Here is a 6,000-nt window from a genome sequence, read left to right on the forward strand (position 1 = left end):
TACGAAAGGGCTGCGAGGGGCCCTCGCCGTCGAAATTACCAAAATTGCCGGCAGCGCGCGCGCGAGTCCACTCGTTTTTCGCCGCTCGTGCGAAAAACCCGCACGGTCACTTTAAATTCATTAGGCGACCGCGAACGTGACTCGGGCAACACAAAGCAGGCATGACGTAGCGCGAGGAGAAAGACGATTTACCGGCGTTTTCAAGCCTCCTTATGCGAGAGTCCACGCAGCAATTCTCTTTCAGCTCGTTCCTCCCTCAATCGCGGTCCTCTCGATCGCGGCGCGTCCTCGTTCTCGCAGCTTATTAATTGACGAAACTCGGGGTCCATTGTGATCCCATGAATGGCACAGACGGCGGTAATGAAATGTTATTGAGATTTGATTAAGGGGGGAGCCTGCTTTAGAACGTTGAAAATAAGGTATAATTTTACGAATTTTTTTGGAGAAACTATACAGCGGATCATTATAAAACTTTGATGCATTTATTAGTACATGTTTAAAGATAAAAAAAATTATTTTTTGATTTGAATATATCGCCTGTAGAGGTCGTCCTGGAGGCATCTTAGTGCAGCCGGCATTGTAAATTGGTGAGCATTCTCCCGCCTCCAAATTTCATCCAAACTGAAAAATTGAAATATTTTCTCGTTATTTATGAATTCCCATCGTCGATGAACCTTTAATATTCATAAAAACATTAAGTTAAACAATTATTTTTGCATGAAAAAGTTCAAAAACTTTGCCTAAAAATCGTACTTTTGTGTTCTAAGCTCCACCATTTTGGCACTTTTCAACTTTTTTCTTCTCTCTTTGGTTCATCGACGATGGGAATTCATAAATAACGAGAACATATTTCAATTTTTCAGTTTAGACGAAATTTGGAGGCAGGAGAATGCTCACCAATTTGCAATGCCGGCGACGCGGCTGCACTAAGATTTCTCCAGGACGACCTCTACAAGCGGTACATTCAAATCAAAAAATAATTTTTTTTATCTTTAAACATGTACTAATAAATGCATCAAAGTTTTATAATGATCCGCTGTATAGTTTCTCCAAAAACAATTCGTAAAATATACCTTATTTTCAGCGTTCTAAAACAGGCTCCCTCCTTAAGCGGTTCCCGACCGTTACGCGGGGATGCAGCAAGATGGAAGAGGGGAGTAAGGACAATGTTTGCCGTTCCTTTTACGATACCGAGTTTCTTGCTTGTGCACCCCTCCCCCCGATGCCGATGTGATCTTGGCATGTGAACCATGACGGCGACGTCGTGAAATTGCAATTCGAGCGGGGATCTCGAAAATTGCGATCGCTTCGTGCTCGCCGGAAATATCTCCGATATATTAGGGGTGTGATTTAGTTTTGAGGGTTGTTTTTGCTCAAAAACGCATGTATTTAAATATGATAATGAATGAATACCTTAATCAAAATATTTTCCTTCCTTTTCTATAACTTTTTCCCATCTTTCTGGCAAGAGATGACGATAAAATCACTCTTCTTTTCAGTTGATCCATTCGTCGACGAATTTTCGCACTTCTTCGAAATTATCAAAGTGTGTATCCTCTAAAGCGTCTTGCATCCACCGGAACAAATAATAATCGCATGGAGAATACGCGGGGTGCGGTAAGACTTGCCATTCAAGCTCTAATAGTGTTTGTTTCACTGACAACGCAACGCGAGGTCGAGCGTTGTCACGAAGAAGAATCACTTTCCGTCGTTTACTCGCAATTGGTGGTCGTTTTTGGTCCAATGCTTGTTTCAACTTGTACAATTGGTGTCGATAACGATCAGCCGTGACAGTCTCGTGCGGATTTAACAGCTCATAGTACACTATCCCACCAAATACAGAGCGTTACTTTTCAACCGTGAATATTGCGTCTCGGAGTGGATGTTGATGGTTCGCCTGGATCCACCCATGATTTTCTGCGTTTCGGATTATCAAAATAGATCCACTTTTCATCCCCAGTAACAATCCGAGACAAAAGACTCTTCTTTTTTTTGCCTGGCGATCAACGAAATGCAAATGTTCAAATGGCACTTTCCGATAATTGATGTCGAACCCATTTCCCTTCTTTCTGAATTTTCCCCATTTCATGTAAATGTTTCGTAACTGTTGTACGATCAACATTTAAGGGGGGATTCTCATGTAAAGAGCCAAAAGGAAGCAGATTTTTCGGAATTATTTTTCAAGAACGTATTTAGTCAAAGGATCTCAAACTTTAATAGTACATCAATACATGTAAAGAGAATATAAAAATATTTTTTTTGTTAAAAAAAACATATATATAGATATAGGTATGGACGCCGCCTTCAGCGGCTTCGGCGTCGCAGGCGTCAAACGGTGTGCAGTCTAGCATCCGCTGTAATGGTCTGAAACAGAATATTCAACAATATTTATTAATTATAGATCATTACGCATCGTTTGAACCTCATGAAGCAAGAAAAAAAAACAAATTGAAAAGAATGGCGACATTTGAAAAAAAAATGCTGTTTTTTCATTAAAATTTTCATTGTTATTGTGAAATAAACATTATTTACTTTAAAAATTTTTGTTGCTTTTGAGGTTCATACGATGAACAATATAATTGTCTACATGTAGAGCCCCGAAAGAGCCCAATCGGTCTAATATTTTTTTAGTTATCCTGCACACCAGTTTGAAAAAAGTGATTTCGAGAAAAACGCGTTTAAAGTTTTCGGTTATAAAAAGTAATGCTTTTCAATACTTACAGTCCTAATCGGCGATTCCAGGGCCATATAGTAGGCCTTCTGCATCCTCGTATAATTGCTGCTGTTGTAAATTCAGTTCTTTGCGAACAGTTCGAGCTTCTTTCGAGCTACTGAGGCTTCGTCACTCCTGTTGCCGTATTCGCGCGGCGTCATACGAGTCTGCATACCCCTTACAATGGGTACCGATCTTTAGTTCTAATGTGTCCATAATTTTTAAAACGGCGAAATAGCCTTCGTTGAATAATCCTGCAGCAATATATGCGGCTATTTCCACTGTTCGGATGCCACAATATAAATATTTCGGAGCCAAACGCCAAACACACGAATTGAAGCTCTCGTAAAAATTTCCTGCCTCAGCTATACAAGTACGCGAAGGTATATCACAACAAAAGAAAACCATTAGACGTATACCTGCGAAGCTGTTTGTTATGTACGAGTGTATGAGTGAGGACAGACGAGACGCGTGTCTCCGCTCCGAGCGCTCCCAGCTACCTACTCAACGCGCGGTCGAAAACTCGACTATAACTATACGTAGAGGTCGAATATCGATTTGTAACTTTAGGAACATATTTTCCACATGTATTAGAGTTGATTTAAGCAAAAAAAATTTTTTGACTCGTTACATGAGAATCCCCCCTTAATGCTCTGGCAAGTTCTGAAGTGGATCGTGTTGGATTTTCGTGCAATAATGCTTGCAAATCTGCATTTTCAAGCTTTCTTCGTTGTCCCGAGCGTTCTTTGTCCTTCACGCGTCTTAATTGATGGGGCAGTATCACCGTAAGTTTCCACAAGAATTCTATAACCGTCAGCCGCAGTTTTCTTTTGATTAAAAAACAAAAGCAACGCACGTCGAAAATGCTGTTTCGGAAGTTGCATTTTTACGATGATATAAACACGACTGTTATTGCATTTATTGCTATAATGCTACTAAATGTCATGGATAATGTCAACACTGTAAGAAAGAACAGTTATCGGAAACTAACTGACACTACAGCCATCTGTTGCAAAATCCTCAAAACTAAATCACACTCCTAATAAAATGCCACGGCACAGGAGAGCCCGGGCTCGCCCGGGGGTACACGCCTTCTTCGTGTATCTCGTTGCATCTATCCGCGCGTGAACACTCGCCGGATATTTCCTGACGCCTGATCGCGTCGTTAGGTGGATCCCGCAACGCGGGGTCGGCGAGAGGAGAGTGGCAGGGGTGTGAGAGAAGGATTACGACTCCGCGGGATGACCTGTGACCCGCGCAGTAACTCACCGCCCACGTTGCACCTGCCTGGGCAACGCTATCGCGTTGCTTTATTGGTTTATCTCGCCTTCGTGAGGGGTTCATGAACTTGGACGGTGGAGTTTTACGCGAACTCCGACCTGGACGTCCCGCGGCCTCGCACCTGAGATCGGAACAGTCGGGGAATCGCCCAATTCGCGGAGCTGAACACTCACGAAATTATGAAACGCCGCGTTATCGTATTCAAATTGTACTCACGCGAGGATTCGCACGTACGTACGAATTAATTATTATCGCGCGAGCGATAATAATTAATTCTGGTATCGTGCGAAAAACAATCTCGTATCGCGAGATAAACGAACGTTCGCCAATAAAGATGAGACGGGATCTCGGAACTGCGCCGGTAATTTTGGAAATTATCAAAATGCAAGACACAGGACATCCCTGTATCCCTAATGCGCCTAATTAAAAAGACCGACCGTACATTAGATATGCAAATTTATTCGTTACCGCGTTGAGCTAGCTATCATTTTCGTTCGCGTTGCCGCTGAAATTGCAAACGATTACGACGTCATTAGTCCGCGTATCGTATCGTTCGTTGCAAAATGGGATATTTTACAATCTCGAAAAAAAGAGTACGTTGCCCGCATCCGCGGACTGAGATACGTTTAAGCAATTGATATTTATCGGGAACTGAAATGCAAATGCGATATTTACAAATTTAACCGCGAATCCTTTTGACACTTTAGAAAGGCATTACGAGATGAAAAGGAAAAAAACACTCCGAGTTTGCCGAGGTGTCGAAATTCCTCGATCTGATGCGGACGGGCTATCGCATCGGTATGCAAAACATTTAATTCCGTCGGACACTCTTAGGAAATTATACAGTCGCCATAGAAATTACCGCGTCCCGTAGTATCCGCTAAATGCCGCATTGGTGATAAAATTATGCTAATTTATTCTGCTACAATGTTAAATTCCTTGGCTATTATCTTTTCTCCCGGTTCTCGTGACTTTAAAAATTAAAAGCGTTTACGGAGTCTTTAGTTGATGATACCGCGTTGCTCTCCTGCCTTTCTACGAAAATTGTTACTTTTCGGCAACGGCAGATTGCCGTGCACACACAATTATCATCGCGCATTCCGGATCTCATCTCGCAAGTACTCGTTATCTCGTTGGAAATATTGCTGCAGGAACATCGTTAAATGTTAAATGAATGTTATCTCGCACGCATCAACACATACTGATCGACCTCGCCGAAAATTTCACCTTGTTTGCAATCACCGACCTATTCAAAAGAGTATGTTTATATAAAAAAACAATTACTTACATACCACTATCGTGTGTATAAAATTCGGGGAGAAAACGTAGTCGTCCTGAAGAAGCGAAAATGATTTCAAGAAGTTGCCAACACAAGGCTAAAGACACAAGAAAATAACAGCAAATCCAGCAAAAATGAATAAAAATTGCAGCATTTGCTGCTTCGAGACCACAAAATTCCGAGCTCTCTTTCGAAACGCGCGAGGATTATAATTGAGACGACGAAGACAAACGCGGGCCGAAAGTACTGTAAGAGGCGAAAAATAACTAGGAGACTGCCTTAGATTTGAACTCGAACTCTCCGGGATCCCTGGTTCACACGCCTAGGTCTTAGGCTGTACGGCCAACACTCCTACTGTTGTGATCAACTTGTTTTCATTCCGATCCTCTATACGACCTGTCAGTCTCGACTATCTTTCCAGATCTTACAGCTCGGCCAGCCTGACATTACATTCGTCCCCGAATGTCTCCAAATCGTCGGTTCACTCCACTTGAGTCCCTCCCAACCTCCATTTTTGGTTCACTTTTCTGAGTCCCTCCCAACATCCATTTTTGGTTCACTCTTCTGAGTCCCTCCCAACCTCCATGTTGGTTCACTCCTCTGAGTCCTTCCCAATCTCCATGTTGGTTCACTCCTCTGAGTCCGTCCCGACCTCCATGTTCAGGCTTCACTACCGGCCAGCTGCTTCTCAACTCCCTCCTCTCCGAGGGGTAGCGGATGAATCTCA

General features: G+C 42.6%; 1 long non-coding RNA gene across 1 annotated transcript; it reads right to left on the reverse strand.

The window, feature by feature from the left end:
• Positions 1-2,176: 2,176 nt before the first annotated feature.
• Positions 2,177-3,356, reverse strand: LOC113563193. Its single transcript, XR_003407355.1, has 2 exons — positions 2,722-3,356; positions 2,177-2,364 (listed from the first exon to the last, which is right to left on the reverse strand). It is a non-coding gene; the product is annotated as an uncharacterized LOC113563193 (long non-coding RNA).
• Positions 3,357-6,000: the final 2,644 nt, after the last annotated feature.

The sequence above is a fragment of the Ooceraea biroi genome, chromosome 13, assembly GCF_003672135.1.
Source record: "Ooceraea biroi isolate clonal line C1 chromosome 13, Obir_v5.4, whole genome shotgun sequence".
Classification (NCBI taxonomy): domain Eukaryota; kingdom Metazoa; phylum Arthropoda; class Insecta; order Hymenoptera; family Formicidae; genus Ooceraea; species Ooceraea biroi.